The sequence below is a fragment of the Scyliorhinus torazame genome, chromosome 2 (genome assembly GCF_047496885.1).
Source record: "Scyliorhinus torazame isolate Kashiwa2021f chromosome 2, sScyTor2.1, whole genome shotgun sequence".
In the NCBI taxonomy this organism is placed as follows: domain Eukaryota; kingdom Metazoa; phylum Chordata; class Chondrichthyes; order Carcharhiniformes; family Scyliorhinidae; genus Scyliorhinus; species Scyliorhinus torazame.
In genome coordinates this window covers 40769608-40789266 of record NC_092708.1, presented here as the reverse complement: position 1 = coordinate 40789266, position 19659 = coordinate 40769608, and the positions used below count along the sequence as shown (strand labels likewise).

General features: G+C 49.4%; 1 protein-coding gene across 5 annotated transcripts in view; it reads right to left on the bottom strand.

The window, feature by feature from the left end:
* The window catches only part of gli2a (GLI family zinc finger 2a), a 564217-nt gene that overhangs the window by 382999 nt on the left and 161559 nt on the right, over positions 1–19659 (bottom strand). The window lies entirely within an intron of this gene.

Sequence of the window (19659 nt, the reverse complement as noted above, 5' to 3'; positions counted from 1 at the left end):
CTCCTCATCCTACTCCTCGCCCTGTCTTGCGGGGGGCCCTCCAGCATGGGCAGCGGCCACCTGCGTCCCTGCGGCATGCTCCTCTGCGGCAGCCTCCGCCTCCTCCCTGGCACGCCCCTGCTCCAGGTCCATCAGGGCAACATGTAGAAGTGCGGCTCCCGCCACGGCGGCCAACATCGCTGGGTGATGACCAAACATAACGGCCTGCAGGGGGTGGGGGGAGGGATAGACGACGGCCCCCCCCCCCTTGCCTCCCCGGCACATACCCTCTCCATCACTCGCCCTCCCCAACGCACCGCCTCCTCTCCGGCACGCAACCTACCCAACACCCCCCCCCCCCCGCCCCAACTTTCCTCCCCGGCACGCACCCTTCCCAACCCCCCCTCTCCTTCCCAGCTCGCACCCTCTCCATCACGCACTGTCACCAATCCACCCTCTCCCCCCCCTCCCAGCCCCTCCCCCCAGCCCCGGTACGCACACTCCAACGGCTCCTGTGACCCCCCCCCATCCCCACCACCTGCGGCCTTGCCGTCACTTCTCCGGCGGCTGCTCCACGCCGACCCCTACCTCCGCGCTAGCCAGCATCAACCAGCACAACTGATTGACGCCGTTAAATAGGTGGTTTGATTGACGCCGGCGTGACCCGTGGTCACGTCGGCGGGACTTCAGCCCAACCATCCCGGAGAATTGGGGCGGCCCCAAAGCCCGTTGCGTCGCGCCAGTCCTTGACATTCTCCGAGGCGCATGGCGCGATTCACGTCGACGGGATTTTTTTGGGGCCGGAGAATATTGCGGGGCAGCCGGGCGGGATTTACGCCGCCCCCTGGCGATTCTCCGACCCGCTGGGGGGGGCGGTGAATCCCGCCCACTTTCTTTTGAAGGTAGTGTTCAGAGCAGGATGCAATATTCTAAGCGTGGCCTATCAAGAAATGTGAGGAGAGATATCACCCATCTCAACAATTACCAAAGCACATTGAGCTGCAGCGGCAAAACTGAATTAGCCTCTTAAATGACAACTTCATACCGTCTGGCTGCTTTCAGTGAACGGCTGATAATCATCTAAATCTTTGACAATGAACCACCCAATTAACCTACAACAACAACTTGAGTACCATTAACCTGGTAAAACATCCCAGGGCAGTATTTTATTCTGTGTTAAAGTCAGAATTTTGCAATACGATATCATATAGGCTGCAGCATTTTGATCTCTTTTTTCCTACTACACTTGGTGAGCATGATTTACTCAGAATATTGAATGTAAATGGGTAAGATTGAAAAAACTACAAAACTCTACTCACTGCATGTCTCCTCGCGCGCTAAATCCAGCCCGCTAAACAAATCATGTCCGTTCCCCAGGAAGCCTAAAGCATCAAAGTGTGCATATGGAACCGTGCTGTACAAAACATTGCTTAGAGAATCATAGCATCCCCACGGTACAGAAAGAGGCCATTCGGCCCATTGAGTCTGCACCCACCACTCAAATGATCACCCTATCCAGGCACTTTTCCCCACTCTGTAACCTCACCCGAAGGGGCAATTTAGCATGTCCAATCCACCTAACCTGCATATCTTTGGACTGTGGGAGGAAACCGGAGCACCCGGAGGAAACCCATGCTGACAAGGGGAGAACATGCAGACTCCGCACAGACAGTGACCCAAGGTGTGAATTGAACCCGGGTCTCTAGCGCAGTGAGGTAGCAGTGTTAACCACTGTGCCGCCCCTTAAAATACCAAATGTTCATCGCTGCAACAAATGATCTCAAATGTCTGTGACGGCACTGTTGGCTTCAATAATGAGGCACTTTAGATTGGGGTGGGGGTTGGAGAGGTGGCAGAATTTACAGGGTTTGATTACTGGACATGCGAGGACAGGGGGCGAGATTCTCCGATATCGGCGCGATGTCCGCCAACCGCCGCCAAAAACGGCGCGAATCAGTCCGGCATCGCGCCGCTCCAATACCCGTCAGATAGGGTCGGCCGCATCTTGAGGGGCCGAGCCCTCACCTTGAGGGGCTAGGCCCGCGCCGGACTGATTTCCGGCCCACCAGCTGGCATGAGAGGCCTTTGGTGTCCCGGAAATGACTTTGCCGTGCGGCGCATGCGCGGGAGCGTCAGCGGCTGCTCACGGCATCCCCGCGCATGCGCAGTGGAGGGGGTCTCTTCCACCTCCGCCATGGCGAAGGCGGAAGGAAAAGAGTGCCCCCACGGCACAGGCCTGCCCGCGGATCTGTGGGCCCCGATCGCGGGCCAGGCCACCGTGGGGGCACCCCCAGGGGCCAGATCGCCCCGCGCCCCCCCCCCAGGACCCCGGAGCCCGCCCGTGCCGCCGTGTCCCGCCATCCCAAAAGTGGTTCAATCCACGTTTGGGATGGCGTGAGCGGACAGCGGCAGGACTTCGGCTCATCGCGGACCGTAGAATCGCCGGGGGATTCCCGCCGACTGGCGCGGCGCGATTCCCGCCCCCGCCGAGTCTCCGGTGGCGGAGAATTCGCGCCCAGGGTGAGTGAGATGTTTAACTTTGGGAAATCTGTTAAATTATATTTCAATTTTTCAATGCCCAGAGCCAAATCCGGGATGGGGCAGATTGTGCACATTCTATTGATGTGCTTTGGGGGAGAACAGATCTGGAGTATTGTGTACTGTTCTGGCCTCCACATTTGAGAAGGGGTACACATGCATGGGTGGCGGTACAGCAAATGTTTGCTAAATTGGTCTTTGGGATGAGGGCGTTGTTCTGTGTTTTTTAAAAATAAATTTAGAGTACCCAATTCATTTTTTCCAATTAAGGGTTAATTTAGCGTGGCCAATCCACCCACACTGCACATCTTTGATTGTGGAGGAGAAACCCACGCAAACACGGGGAGAATGTGCAAACACCACACGGACAGTGACCCAGAGCTGGGATTGAACCTGGGACCTCGGCACCGTGAGGCAGCAGGGCTAACCCACTGCGCCACCATGCTGCTCTATGTTGAGAGGCTGAGTAAATTGGGCTGATATTTCTCTGGAGTTTGTAAGAATGAAAGGCGATCTCATTGAAAACTACAAAATTCTGAAGTGGATTGATAGAGTGGGTGCAGAGCGATTGTTCCCGCTGATAGGCGGGGTTACTGGGTTACGGGGATAGGGTGGAGCCGGTGCTGACCCGGTGAGCTGAATGGCCTCCTTCTGCACTGTAAATTCTATGATTCTATGATCGGGAATCTAAAACACGGGGACACAATCTCAAGGTAAGGGGCTGGTCGTTCAGGACTGAGATGAGGAGAAATAACGTCATTCAAAGGGTTGTGAATCTTTGGAATCTCCCCAGAAGGTTGTGGTTGCTCTATCGTCAAGTACATTTAAGGCAGGGATGTGTTTTGGGTCACTCGAGGAATTAAGGGATATGGGGAGCAAGCGGTAAAATGGACTCGAAGCCCAAGATCAGCCATGGTGGATATAATGGTGCAGCAGGCTCAATGGTTGTGTGGTCTGTTCCTGCTCCTATCTCTTGTGAATGCCAGATTTCAGAAAATTGTGACAGCATACACGAGGCCATTCAACCCATCGTGTCCATGCTGGCGCTGTGCAAGAGCAATCTTTCCTCATAGCCCGAAAATTTATCTTCAGGTGCATATCCCATTCCCCTTGGAAGGCCATGACTGCATCTGCCTCCACCAGACTGTCAGGCAGTGCATTTGCTACCCACTTGCTGATCAAACACATTTCCCTCCTGTCACCATTGTTTGTTCTGCCAGTCGCCTAAAATCATTGTCCTCTAGTTCACGACTCTCTCACCAACGGAGACAGTTTCTCCCGTCCACTCGATCCAGAATACCCATGGTTTTGAACACCACTGTTGAATGTCTCTTCATCTTCTTTTTTCTCAGGAGCACAAGCTGTTCACATAACTAAAGTCTGTCATCAATGGAACTATTCTCGTAAATCTTTTCTGCACCCTCTTTCGTACCTTCACATCATTCCTTGATACCCAGAATGCCTCAGCTGAGGCCCAAACAGGCGTTCATATGTGGTTTGATGCACTAACTATCCTTTTCTGTACTTCAGTGAGAAAATGGCATTGTTCAATCAAGTTTATGCTTTGAAGTTTAACAGGACAGATCCCCGTGTTATGGTAAAACAAATGAGCACATTCACCAGACTTTTTAATCTGCCTGATTTCTTAAGGAAACATTGAGATCTGATGCCAACTGTGAGAGGAAAAGTGTGCATTTTACATCGACATTACCAAGCTAATTTAATATTCACTCACAATTGCTGCTTTGAATGGCTGACAAGGATGGGCAACTCATATTGCATCAGCAAAAGTATGCAGCTCAGTAGATTTCAGATCTCACGTCACAAGGTCTGCAATGACTAGGCTTTTTCTCAAACATCTCCGGTTCACCGTGTTCCTCTGCATTGATAGATTGGAAGACGAGGTTGCGGAAACATCGAGGGCTTTTTGAATATACTTTTAATGAAAAATAAATAGTGTGAAATGATTGTCATTAAGAGGAAGGAAAAAGTACCACTAAAGGTGATGCAGGGTGTTGGTGACACCACATCTGGAGTATTGTGTCCAGTTTTGGTCTCCATATTTGAGGAAGGATGTGGTGACATTGGAGGCAGTTCAGAGGAGGTTCACCAGATTGCTTCCGGGGATGAAGGGGTTGACCCATGAGGAGAGATTAAACAGTTTGGGTTTATACTCGCTGGAGTTTAGAAGGATGAGAGGGGATCTGATCGAGGTATATAATTCATTAAAAGGGATCGATAAAGTAAATGTAGACCAAATGTCCCCCCTTGTGGGGCAATCTAGAACAAGAGGTCACAGACATATGTTGAAAGGTGGTAGATTTAGAACTACTTCTCGCAGAGGGTGGTGAATTTGTGGAATTTGCTGCCCCATAGTGCGGTGGAGTCCAAAACATTAAATGGTTTCAAGAGAGAGATAGATACATTTCTGATTTTAAAAATGGTTTAAAGGGATATGGGGAACAGGTAGGGAGGTGGCTTTGAGACCAGGAAGAGATAAGCCATGATCTGATGAAGAAGACCATGTCTCACCTGATGAAGGAGCTACGCTTTGAAAGCTAGCAATTACAAATAAACATGTTGGACTTTAACCTGGTGTTGTAAGACTTCTCACTGTCCCCACCCTAGTCCAACGCCGGCATCTCCACATCCTGATCTGATTGAATGACGGAGCAGGCTCGAAGGGCTGAATTGCCTACTTCTGCTAATTCCTATGTTCCTGTGTTCCATACATGAAGAACTCCAGGGCACACTTTCTTCAATGGAGCCAAATACAATACTCATATCAACAAAGATGCTACCACCAGCATCTATCTCATTAGTTCACCCAACAATTTATACCTTTCCTTTCCGAAAGCCAATGAGCTTTGCTGGTGTATTTAATAGAGGGTCAGCAAGTTCAAATATAATTAGCTGAATGGCCAATCTTCCAAGCATAATATATGGAGGCTTGTTTGGTCGATAGGGTTTGACTCCATGCCTGACTTATCTAAATCACCCTACATATGGTCTTGGAAGATTTAGTCTAGCAGGGGAGTTCAGTTATGTCATATACCCTAGACCAATGGAGGGGTCCTCTTCGAGGTGTCATCCTTTGAGACTGAGCGCTGAGCTTCGGGAGGGATGAACACGGAGTTGTGAGGGAAGGGGAGCACCTGCCTAGCCAGCGAACTCAGCCAAATCTCCATAACAATCTATAGGGTGACTTATGCTGTCCTTCTCTGTAATTCTAATATCTCCAAAGAATCCAGCGATTGCATTTGCTTGAGTAGCCACTTGCGGTAATACATTTTTGAACACCATGGGCGGGATTCTCCAACCCCCCACCGGGTCGGAGAATCCCCGGGGGCGTGAATCCCGCCCCGCTGCTCCGACGCTGGCTGCCGTATTCTCTGGCTTCGGTTTTCGGGCGGGGCGGGGATCACGCCGTGCCGGTCGGGGGCCGTTGGCAGTGGCCCCCCGACAATTCTCCAGGCCCGAATGGGCCGAGCGGCCGTCCGTCTTCAGCCAGTCCTGCCGGCGTGAAATGGACATGGTCCCACACGGCAGGACCTGGCCGGTAGGCTGGCTGGTGCGGTCCTCGGGGGGGGTTGCGGGGGGGGATCCGGCCCCGGGGGGGGGGGCCCACGGTGGCCCGTCCCGCGATCGGTGCCCACCGATCTGCGGACGGGCCTGTGCCATGGGGGCACTCCTTCCTTCCGCGCCAGCCTCTGTTGGGCTCCGCCATGGCCGGCGCGGAGAAGACACCCCCCTGCGCATGCGCCAGAAGACGCCGGCCGGTCTGCGCAAGCACGGGACCACGCCGGCAATTCTGCGCATGCGCAGGACCACACCGGCCCTTCGGTGCCGGTTGGCGCGGCGCCAACCCCTCTGGCGTCGGCTTAGCCGGAAGATTCCGCAACTTCCGGTTGGCCCGATGCCGGAGTGGTTCACGCCATTTTTTTACGCCGGCGTCAGGCCATCAGGGAATTCGGGAGAATCCCGCCCCTCGTGCCTGGAAAAAGAATCTCCAGACCTCCCCTTTGATGCTTTTCGTAGTGCCCCTAAAGGTACTTGTGTGTTACTAGTAGGATCGAGTCAGAGATCAGCTGGTGTAATGCCTGTTCTTGCCAGCTTGGATTTAGTAAATCTCTGTTTGCGGGGCAATGAATTGGATTCAATTTGAATTGTTTTTTTGGAGCAAGCATAGAGATGGGTTAGCGATTGCCTTGTCCATCTTGCGCACTGGCTTTGTAACTCTGAGATAGGAATATTTTGCAAAAATCAATCAGAAGGAGGAACCTTGGCTGAATTTCCCTCTTCCCCAAATCTGGGTAGCCAAATGAAAAGGTCGAGCTGTTACTTTAGTTGATGCTATTTAACCTTCTCTGACCATGAATTTACCCACTCAGCTATTAAGGTTTTGCTGGCCTCAATATCACTGATCTGCACAATTATCAACCATTTGTTTTCCATTTTTGGTGACTATTTGTTGAAATATTTCCTGCCACTGACAGAAATGAATAGTGTAGCACAGAGATCAGATAAATCTCTGTTATTAGACATCCACACTTCCAAGCATTTGTGATCCAACAAAGAAAACAGTCCCGTTCTGTACGGGATTAGCTATCGTTATCGAACAACACTTAGCGGGCCTATCTGCGACTTTCTGGCCTCAGCAGGAAATTTCTTGCCGAGGCTACACTCAGTCGCATTTCCTGCACTGAGGATATCTGCTCACCATCTCTCGACCATGTTGCAGGGTCCTTGCGCTCCCCTGCACCCCACTTCATGCGGGCAGGGTACCCCGGGCCCGATCCCCAGCAACGGCAAAATGCCACCTGGGCACCTAGCAGTGGCACTGGCAGAATGCCAGGCTGGCAGTGCCATGGTGCATGGTGCCATCAGCGGTGCCAGGGTGCCATTCTGACCAGATTTCAACCACCTGGGGGCCTCTGATTGGCTGGAAGACCCCCAAAGTGCCATTCAACCTGGTCCCCGTTTATGGGGACCAGTGCTAAATGGCGCCCGACTGGAGTCTCCACAGCGAGGCCAGTAGATCCCGGGAGGTGGTTAGATCTGTTGAAGGCACAGTTAAATCAGCAGTTGAGCCCACTTAACTATGCAAGTCTGGATCCCGCCCATTGCTAGCATTTTATCAATGAACAATAAACAGGTGTAATAAATCTGGAACCTATTTTATACCTCACTGACTTTTAATTGGGTGAGGGCAGCCAGTGATTATAATTTTTCACCCACTCATAACAAAAGTAAAATAACCCCCAAAGTCCCATAAAGAGCTTTAAAACAAATAAACGGTTAATTTGTCATTCATTTCTGCTGCCTAAGGCGCTGAGGACCCGGTTCGATCCCGACCCCGGGTCTTTGTCCGTGTGGAGCTTGCACATTCTCCCTGTCTGCGTGGGTTTCACACCCACAACTCAAAAGATGTGCATGCTCAGTCGATTGGCCACACTAAATTGCTCCTTAATTGGAAACAAATAATTAGTCAGTCTAATTTTTTTTTCAAGTTAATTTGTCATTCAGATTTTGGCTAAATTTTGGTGGAAGAAATTTTGATAGAACTCAGACATCGAGCAGGGAAACCTCTGCTTAAATTCTCTCCTGAAGGAGCATCACTTTAATGCTGTCGGCAAGTAGCAGCCATCACTGTGTGCTCAAGTACCGAGGCAAGAGGGCTGACAAATGAACTCGGCCTTAACAGGTGGAAATAGGGAACCCACCAATATGTTTCTCACTACCTATTGACCTTGATTTGCACTTTATCTGACAACAGGCTATTCCACAAGTTCATTTATACAGTTTTTTGGAGTCATTGAGGCACAGTAGGAGACTATTCGGCCCACTGTGTCCATTCCAGCTCTCTGTGGTCTTTGTACGTTTCCTATTTGGTAAACTCATGAAAATTCGTCGGGGGCGGTAATCGCGCCGGTCGGCGCCCCCCCCCCCCCCCGGCGATTCTCCGGCCCGCGATGGGCCGAAGTCCCGCTGCTGTCATGCCAGTCCCGCCGGTGTGAATCAAACCACCTACCTTACCGGCAGGACTGGTGGCACGGGCGGGCTCCGGGGTCCTGGTAGGAGGCGCGGGCTGATTTGGCCCCGGGGGGGTGGCCCCACAGTGGCCTGGCCCGTGATCGAGGCCCACCGATCCGCGGGCAGGCCTGTGCCATGGGGGCACTCTTTTCCTTCCGCTTCGGCCATAGCCTCCGCGATGGCCGATGCGGAAGTGACCCCCCCCCACGCATGCGCGGGGATGACGTCAGCAGCTGCTGACGTCCCGCGCATGCGCGGACTTCCGCCGGCCAGTGCAGTCCCTTCGGCCCTGGCTGGCGTGGCGCCAAAGGCCTTTCCCGCCGGCTGGTGGTGCGCCAACCACTCCGGCGCGGGCCTAGCCCCTCAAGGTGAGGGCTTGGCCCCTAAAGGTGCGGAGAAATCTGCACCTTTGGGGCGGGCCGCCGTCAGAGTGGTTCCCGCCACTCCATCCCGCTGGGTAGGGGAGAATCCCGGCCCAGATGTCTCATATATGATGGAGTTGACGTGTACCTTTACACTCAAAAAGAAATGGAAGTCTCAGGACAAACCAGATTCTATACCCAGGGAGTGGCACACACACTGAACTGTGTCTGTGGGTAGAGTATCAATTTGACCCTCAGCCGCTCCTTACTCAAGGGGGAATGCTCCAATGCAAAATGAGTTATTGGAAAAAGCTGGTAGTTGTTCTTGGTGTGCAATCCTGACTTGGAAACCTCGGTCAAGTGGGATGTGAGCTAGCTTGCAACAATGATGCTTACCCTGCACCCTTCCAATTGGAAGATATGTACATGGTAAGGGTCACCACGAGACTGACATTTCACCGACCACTGCTGTATTTGAATCAAATCACTAATCCATATGTTAACAACTTAATGAAAATGAAGGATTTGACATGAATGTATTAACCAATGTCGTAGAAACTACACACGGGGGAATTTCAAACCTCCCTCCCCCTAACACATTACAACTATTATTCTCTGTGTCCTATGAGAAGGTAAAGTGTGGAATGATGAAAGGCCAAGTGATCAGTTAACATCCTTGCAGCAATCATGTGCAAACACACATTAACTCTGTAATGTTTGCTCCAATCTGGATCAAAAACTTGATGATTTGGACGTGAGCACAGCCCCTAATTAGCGCACCACTTGGGTTGACCATAAAAAATGATTCATATCACAGAACATCACGATTCCAAGTTAAGAAGAAAATCAAGAAAAATGATTTTTAATTACACAGAACCGCATTTAAAAAAAATCTCAGAGCTGCAATTTGTCTGAGTGAATGAATTTCAGCAATCGCAACAAATGTTTGCTGAGTTTTAATTATTTACCAGGGCTACATGTGATGGTGACGGTAATCCTTTTGGTGACACCAACCTCAAAAAGGATTGTCCAACCTGCCAGGATTGGCCCTGGTGGCTTCAGGAAATTAAGATTAATCTGGATACTGCTGCAATCAACCGGGGAGCAAAATCAGAGGGCCAATTCAAAATCAGAGTTATAGAATCACCAGAACCCCTTCAGTGCACAAGAGGCCATTCAGCCCATCAAGTCTGCACTGACTCTCTGAAAGAGCACCCTGCCTCGACCCACTCCCCCGCCCTATCCCCATGCATTCATCATGGCCAATCCGCCTAAGCTGCGCATCTTTGGACTTTGGGAGGAAAACTGGAGAATGCGGAGGAAACTCACGCGGGCACGGGGAGAACGTGCAAACTCCACACGTTCACCCAAGGCCAGAATGAACCCTGGTCCCTGGCACTGTGAGGAAGCAGTGCTAACCACTATGCCACCATGCCGCCTTTATCAGGTTTTGTTTTCAATTACTTTGAACACTTTCATTTGTTAGTCATTAAGATATTAGAGACAGGTAAAAAAAGCTGTTCTATTGGGCATGGCAGATCGAGGTGTTGGGTGGGGGGGGGGGGGGGGGGGGGGGTAATATGATTAAACCTGTGGAAAAATGTCCAGCTACTGTTAAAATAAATATTTGCATTTATATAGCACCTTTCATGACCTCAGAGCAGTCCAACATACATTACAGCCACTGAACTACTTTTGAAATGTAGTCATTGGGGTAATGAAGGAATTGCAGCTGACAATTAGTATGCAATAAGCTCTCACAAATTGCAATTTGATAATGACCATAAAATGTGATAAATATATTTTCATTCAAAAAAGATTTACATTATAACAAAATAACAATACAGCAAACTGCAACACAATATAAACTACACCCACCTGATCCCCAGCCCATCCCCTTCCCCCTCAAACCCCCATAACGAAAGCAAAACCTAAACATAAACACACAAAAATATCCCGAACAGCAGACGGTAACCAGTTTCCTGGAAAAGGAGATATAAGGCTGCCACCTTGACTGGAACCCTTCCACCAACCCCCTCTCCAGATCATCAACTTTGGCCTTCAATGCTTTGCGCTCTTCAGCCAGCAATGCCACCCTGTCTGTAGTGAGACAATCCGATCACTATGATCTGAGAGTGCCACCTCTACCTTCCGTTTCGCTGCACCTTGTACCACTATCCATTGGTGCATCCTCTCCAAGGCTGCAGGATTAGGGACCAAAGCCCTCTCCATTGCTTTCTCCAGGTCCTCAGCGGCCGTCTGCTGCTGCTTCTTACATTTGTCCATCAAGAAGCTGGCCAATGTCTCAGTCAACCACAGGGAGGCCAACAGAGCAGCAGACGCCTCCGCCATGTTGCCCTCCACTGAGTCTCGAGGAACGTCGGAGTCTGACAACAATTCCTTGCCCCACTTCTGCCCAGTATTATATTTGCCAGACATTACTTTTAGGAGTGACCCTATCCCATCAAACTAAACAAACTTCCCCTCAAAAAATCGCTCATAAACTGGGCAAAACAGGCCAAAATCAAAGTACCCCGACGGGAGCCAACGTGTGTGCATCTACCCACCATCTAGCTGCCACCGGAAGTCATAATGTGATAAATATTGATCATGAATAGATTCCCATATCTACTTCACAATAATGTCACGGCATCTTTTACATTCGCCTGATGGGGCACTCAGATTAATGTCTCCTCTAACAGTGCAGCACTGGTGAGGCGGCCTAGATGTTGTGCTCAAGGAGGCGGGCCGTGAACCCACAACCTTCTTACTCAAGAGACAACAGTGCTCACCAACTGAGCAACAGTTGGCACCATAACACTTGGTAACCCTAATCCTAACAGGAGAGACGCCTTTGAAGAATAACTGGAACATTCCCCACAATGGTTAAGGCTGTTTACCTTACAACACTGACAATGTTTTTTTTCCCCACGCGGCCTAATTTTAGTGAATGTTCAAGGACAATTAGACAACTCACTACCAATCATCATTGATTAGATTAGTCGACCTCAAGGCGCTGTTTGGGTTTCAAAATCATTAATTCAAACCAAAAAGCGTGGCTTCAGAATGAAGATCACAGCATAGTGTGTCAATGTGGTTCAACCCGAATCATAACGCCTCATTACTCCTCGCCCCTTCTGAAGGAAATGGTCAGAGTTGTTCTTCATCATTTTCAGCACATTGCAGGATTATGTCAAAGAAAGGGTTAAGTGAAGTAATGTCTCGGAGTTCATTAGACCTACACTGTTTCCTTTGATCAGAGAGAAAGAGACCCATACCTCTAACACACAATAAATTACCACAGTGTGATAAATGATTCTATTAGCAAAACAGATTGTTAAGCTCTGATATAACAGATAGGTGGGAGCAGAAGACCATTCATTCTCCCTACGGCACTTTCACAGTTGTAAATAGGTTATTTTATGTGTAAATAACACATTAAAACTGAACAATATGTGTGTCCTTTGATAGTGAGCAAATTGGTGCAAATAAATTACGGTAGACAAGGAAGTGAACTAACCCAGATATTATAGCAGCTGTTTGTTGGAGTAGTGTTAAAATGACTGAAAGGAGCTGTGTGCAATAGCTCTCGTTCTGCCTGTGCTGCCCCAGTAACATGCTAATAGTAAATTATACTGTGACATAAAGGTAATAAGGTTGTATTTTAACAATATTTGAGAGCGCCAAGAAGTGAAAACGCCTCCATGCATATTTTATTCAATTTAACAAAAAGAAATGTCAGGATATTTATGCACCCGCAAATGAAAATTTCTGCCTGCCCTGGCCATATTTTTAAAGACTTGATTGAAATATTAAATCATGCACAATTTAGGGGAGAGGCTGGGAATACGTGGAGTGAGATTTCCCGGGAGCAGTCCGTCAGGGAATGCTGCTGCTACGTGACAATGTCAGTCACTGCGAGTGCATCCGTAGAGGATCATTTCAAATCTCGTCAGACCATGTAACTTACATCGGAAAACGTGGCCCCCACCCCCACCCAGGAAATGTCTGCGTTGGGAGGATACGCTGGAGTGCGCAATGAGGGAAGAACAGTTAGCCGCTGAGATTGAAGTATATCCGTCCCTCTTCAACCCGCCACAGCCACCTGGTCAAAGAAAGTGCTGCTCTTTATCCAGACATCAAATGTCCATCTAATTAATGCAAATTAGTCACCTTCGTTACAACTTTCGTCAGTAGTGTTCATTCCTCACTTCTGCCTGCATCGAACATGCCATGAACTGATGAGGTACCAGCAATCATTCAGATTGCTCCAACTTTGACAGAGAAAGGAAACTTCCTCACTTTACGTTTGGATCACTATCAAGACACTACCACCAGAATAAGTGGCACAATGATGGGATATTTGATTTACATTAAAACAGGAAACAACCATCAATGTAACTAGTCGGCAAATGTACCATGAAAAGAATCCCTATTTGCCACATTTGGCGGGAAGGAAAGAAGTGCTCCAGCACTATGGACTGAAAATCCATAGTGGCAGGGTAGCACAGTGGTTAGCACAGTTGTTTCACAGCTCCAAGGTCCCAGGTTCGATTCCTGGCTCGGGTCACTGTCTGTGCGGAGTCTGCACGTTCTCTCCGTGTCTGCGTGGGTTTCCTCCGGGTGCTCCGGTTTCCTCCCACAAGTCTCGAAAGACGTTAGGTAACTTGGACATTCTGAATTCTCCCACTGTGTAGCCGAACAGGCGCCGGAATGTGGCGACTAGGGGCTTTTCACAGTAACTGCATGGCAGTGTTAATGTAAGCCTACTTGTGGCAACAAAGATTATTATTATTATTAATAAAAACATATGCGCAACACCAGAATTTCCTCGGATTACTCTGAGACTGTATCGCTGTCACTTCGGCAGAGAAAATCCTGTTTACTGTTTCACATCACGAGGAAGCATAGCCGCAGGAATTCAAGGTCAATTTTTGCACTTTGTCCCAAATTCTCATTGAAAAAGACTGTCATTAATGAAGCGCCTGATGTCTCTCAGAAATAAAGAGGGCTAAAAGGGGTTATGAAATATCTTTGACTAACAGTGGTAAGGAAAATCCCAAAGCCTTTTATTTGGATATAAGGAGCAAGAGGGTAACTCGAGAAAGGATTGGCCCACTCAAAGACAAAAGAGGGAATTTATGCGTGGAGTCAGAGGAAATGGGTGAGATTCTTAATGAGTACTTTGCATCGGTATTCACCAAGGAGAGGGACATGACGGATATTGAGGCGAGGGATGGATGTTTAAATACTCTAGGTCAAGTCAGCATAAGGAAGGGGGACGTTTTGGGTATTCTAAAAGGCATTAAGGTGGACAAGTCCCCCGGTCCAGATGGGATCTATCCCAGGTGTAATAACCTGCACAGGACTCATCCACTTAGAGATGATTGTTCCCCGTGTTCAATTGGACTGAGTTAACCCAGCACTAGCATAAAAGGCAGGTAGCTGTAGAGCCAGCTAAAAAGGAATGAGGGCCCGGTGAAAGGGAACCGGGCCCTGTGTATGTATGACACTGTTGCTGAAATAAAGGACTTTTAAGAAGCTCGTTGGACTCCCCTGGCTTTATCACATTGGTGACGAGGATGAATTGGAGCTGTCGGCGTGCTGCTTGTTCGGCTGAGCTACCTCCCGGGAATTTGTTTTTTTAAAAGAGTGGACTACGGTACCGAGTTTGTTTCTGTGTTTTTTTTTTTAGAGCCTCTAATGTTATGGAAGGCGAGAGCCGGGTCGAGTTTTTTTTTCTCCCGGCTTGTGAAGTGTGTCTGCTGGGAGTGATCTGGGGCGAGATTCTCCGACCCCCCGCCGAGTCGGATAATCGCCGGGGGCTGGCGTGAATCCCGCCCCTGGCGGTTGCCGAATTCTCTGGCACCGGATATTCGGCGGGGGGGGCGGGAATCGCGCCGCGCCGGTTGGCGCCCCCCCCCCCCCCCCGTGATTCTCCGGCCTGGATGGGCCGAAGCCCTGCCGCTAAAATGCCTGTCCCGCTGGCGTAGATTAAACCACCTACCTTACCGGCGGGACAAGGTGGCACGGGTGGGCTCCGGCGTCCTGGGAGGGGGCGCGGGGCAATCTGGCCCCGGGGGGTGCCCCCACGGTGGCCTGTCCCACGATCGGTGCCCACCGATCCACGGGCGGGCCTGTGCCGTGGGGGCACTCTTTCCCTTCCGCCTTCGCCACGGTCTCCACCATGGCGGAGGCGGAAGAGACTCCCTCCACTGCGCATGCGCGGGAATGCCGTCAGCGGCCGCTAACGCTCCCGCGCATGCGCCGCCAGGAGATGTCATTTCCGCGCCAGCTGGCGGGGCACCAAAGGCCTTTTCCGCCAGCTGGCGGGCGGAAATTCGTCCGGCGCCGGCCTAGCCCCTTAAGGTTGGGGCTCGGCCCCCAAAGATGCGGAGCATTCCGCACGTTTGGGGCAGCGCGATGCCCGACTGATTTGCGCCGTTTTGGGCGCCAGTCGGTGGACATCGTGCCGATACCGGAGAATTTCGCCCCTGGAGTCTGATGTGTCCGGCACTACCAGATGCGGTATCATTCTGGTGTGGGTCGCGTAGCGTTTCGTCCATCTCTGTCTGCTGTTGTTTCCTGATGTTGGCAGAGCAGTCCACCGGGGAGTCCGTTCTCGAGTTGCCGCCGCCGTTTTGGAACGTCATTCTGGTCGCGAGTGCAGCGTTGTGTTTGGAAGACTGTTCTGCGGCAGCTTGGACTGTGGGATTTGCAACAGTGATGTTTTGCCTGCAAGCTGACAGTTATTGTACGACTGCAGGTTTTGTGCCTGGAGACTGGTGTGGAGTTGACTGGACATTCCATATGTGACTTCTGGTCCTGTGGAAGCTTGCACGGAACCCTGCTGTTTTTTAAAATTTGCGCTGTTTATTTGCCTGTGTATTGTAAGAATGTCGGGGCGACTGCTCCCTGGGCATTTTGGTAGGTGTTTTATTTTTTTGGGTAGTATTTAGAGTGCCCAATATAAAAAATTAAGGGGAGTGACGTTGAGGTGGACGTTGTCTGATGTCCTGCCCCCCCCCCCCCCCCCCCCCCCCTGTTCCCTCTGTGGCTGGAAGGCATGCCATGCCGATTGGGCCTTGGGTTGATGGGTCCGATGCCGTGGCGTGCGCCGTCCCCGGGTTCGGCTGTTGACAGCTTCGCCCCCTGTGTGACTGGTGAGGGTGTTGGGCCGGACGTAATTCTTGGTGGAGTACACGCCTGCCCATCCTGCTTCCCCGTTTGGCGGAGCCTTATCCGAACCAATTTTTTGGGGGGTTTGTTGTCTGGTCACTGTGGGGTTTGGTCCCGTTTGGTCCTCTCCTATCCACTCCTCCTAAATGGCCGTCCTTGTGAGGGGTTTGGGGTTTTGGGGGGGGGGGGTGTAATAACCTGCACAGCACTCATCCACCTGGGGATGATTGTTCCCCGTGTTCAATTGGACTGAGTTAACCTAGCACTAGCATAAAAAGCAGGCAGCTGTGGAGCCAGCTAAAAAGGAATGAGGACCCGGTGAAAGGGAACCGGGCCCTGTGTATGTATGATGCTGTTGCTGAAATAAAGGACTTTTAAGAAGCTCGTTGGACTCCCCTGGCTTTATCACACCAGATTACTGAGGGAAGTGAGGGACGAAATAGCTGGGGCCTTAACAGATATCTTTGCAGCATCCTTGAGCACGGGTGAGGTCCCGGAGGGCTGGAGAATTGCTAATGTTGTCCCTTTGTTTAAGAAGGGTAGCAGGGATAATCCAGGGAATTATAAACCTGTGAGCTTGACGTGGTAGGCAAACTGTTGGAGAAGATACTGAGGGATAGGATCTATTCACATTTGGAAGAAAATAGACTTATCAGTGGTAGGCAGCATGGTTTTGTGCAGGGAAGGTCATGTCTTACAAACCTAATAGAATTCTTTGAGCAAGTGACAAAGTTAATTGATGAGGGAAGGGCTGTAGATGTCATATACATGGACTTCAGTAAGGCGTTTGATAAAGTTTCCCATGACAGGTTGATGGAAAAAGTGAAGCCGAATGGGGTTCAGGGTGTACTAGCTAGATGGATAAAGAACTGGCTGGGCAACAGGAAACAGAGAGTAGTGGTGGAAGGGAGTGTCTCAAAATGGAGAAAGGTGACTAGTGGTGTTCCAACCTGGAGCCCCCCCCCCCCCCCCCACCCTTGTTGCCTGGTATGGAGGGTGCTAGCTATGAAGAAAGGTTGAGTAGATTAGGATTGTTTTTGTTGGAAAGACGGAGTTTGAGGGGGGATCTGATTGAGGTCTACAAAATTATGAGAGGTATGGACAGGGTGGATAGCAACAAGCTTTTTCCAAGACTGGGGGTGTCAATTATAAGAAGACAGGTTTATATAAAGGATCTGGATCGGCGCAGGCTAGGAGGGCCGAATGGCCTGTTCCCGTGCTGTAATTTTCTTCGTTCTTTGTTCTTATATCATAAAGTTTAGCTCAATTGTCTGGACTACTGATTTGTGACGCAGAGCGAGGCCAACAGCACGGCTTTAATCCCCGTACCGACTGACATTACTCATGAAGCCTTCTCAACCTTGCCCCTCGCCTTAGGTGTGGTGACCCTCAGGTTGAATCACCACCAGTCAGATCTCCCCCTCAAAGGGGAAAAGCAGCCTATGGTCATCTGGCCGACATTGCTTGCTCTACAGTGCAGTCACTGTTAGGTAGCCAAGCCCAGCAGTCATTGCGCACACCATGCTTTAAGATACAGTAAATAAAGCATGTGCACATTTAATAATCTGCCAGCTTCACTAGATAAACTCTCTGCTGTCGAGCAGTTCGAAAACCCCATTCTAATGATCAATCAAGGTCTAGTCATTACTTTTGTGGGTCAGGCTGGCAGACTCTTCATTAGAACATCAAAACCAAGTTAAAAAAATAAGGATTGAAATTTCCACTTCAAAGATGCCCTTCAATCAGCACCTGAATTACATCCTGGGAGATGGTGTGCATTTTCTTGAATTAGGATATAATTTTAATGCAAGCGAGCCATTTGAGTAAGTCATTACTGCGTTTTTAACATGTTGGTCAGCCGGCCAGTGACTGGATTCAGAAGAACTGACTCCTTAAACTTTATTACATGAGACTTTTATCATTTCTCCACTGACATCTTCAAACATGTTAAAAATAATAAGTGGGGATCAAAAAAATAACATAAACCCACAAGATTCATCGCTTGCTTTCTTTTCAAAGTGCTTGCCCCAAATAATTCCAATTTTAAGCATTTGAAAGAAATCAGCCTCCAATTCTTTTTTAATGAGTGACTTCACAGCCAGGTGAAGTTTACTGCGATTGTTTGCATTTGGCACTATCAATCAGCCTGTGGCTCGGAGGACTGATGGAATCTGTTCAGTAGCTGAAGGTTTGCGTCCCTGTCAGAAGGTGAAGCGACATCGTGAAATGGCTAAAGACATGATAAAGCTGAGATATTGCACCCTTGCTCGGTGGGAATTGATTTTTCTTTCCCAAGTGCATGTTACTTGGGAAAGTGCACTTTAAATCTAAAGCAAATTATGTGGGGGGGGTTTCAGATTTAATGCTCCAAGTTATTAGGTTTATGTTTCGAGAGCAGCCGGTGAAGTCCCGGGAAGTCTATCAATGTCTGCTCAAATCGAGGTAAAGCTATAAAATTAACGGATATATTTTATGGGTGCGGGAGTGTCGGTCAACCTCACGGACTCAGCACATCATTCAGCCGATGTGAAACGCGCAGCCTCAAGAATACGAAGCAAACAGAAAACAGATACTTTAAAGGGTCATAAACATTTGCCCAGTGTGAAGATATATCCCACACATTCAATGCAAAGATATACACATGGCAAGGGCCACCATGAGGTTGAAATGCCACTGATCACTATTGAATAAAATCACAAACTCATCTGTTAACAACTTCATGAAATGGAGAATTTGACACAAATGCATTGACCAATGTTCTAGAAATAGCACACAAGGGAATTCCAAAGCCTCCACCCACCCACCGTGTTAGAACTGTTATTCTCTGTGCCTTATGAGAACATTAAGTGTGATGAAAGGCCAAGTGATCACTCAAAGTTCTTCCAGGAACCATGTGCAAGCAGACATTAACTCTGTAATGTCTGTTCCAATCTGGCTCTAAAACTTGATGATAGGGCATTAGCACGGCGCTCAATTACTGAACCGCTTGGGTTAACCAAGAAAGGAATGGAAATCGGGCTAAGGGGAGAGAAGGGTTCCATTCCCACAGGAGCCAATGACACACTTTCTACATTTTTCACATGATTACAAGGCACGGGTGGCCAAGGTGGGACTCCAGAGAAAAGTCTGGACTGAACTCCACCAATAAGATTATTCTGGATGATATCCTAGTGAAAGGGAACACACCCATCCGCAAAACCAAGAGCCCCCAAAAGCTCCTTTCATGTATTCATGGACACACCACAAGTAGCATCTCTTGTATAATACTGAGCTGCAACAGCCCACTAAATAAGATGACACACTCTATCATTGGCATGAAATTAAGTCTGAACAAACAGCATTCACAGTGGTGTGCCGGATTATAGGTTTTAAAAAACTCTGGAGCAAACAGTGAATGAAGTGCACATGAAATTGATTCAATTCTCCAGGAACTGCAATAAATAAATGATTAAACAATTGCGAATGCTTGAAAGCAGAATTCAAAATGACAGCTGCACAACTGCATGGAATCCAGGAGCTGTGGACAGGAATGCGATTGGTCAGCACTGGGGTTTCTCAAACCAAACTT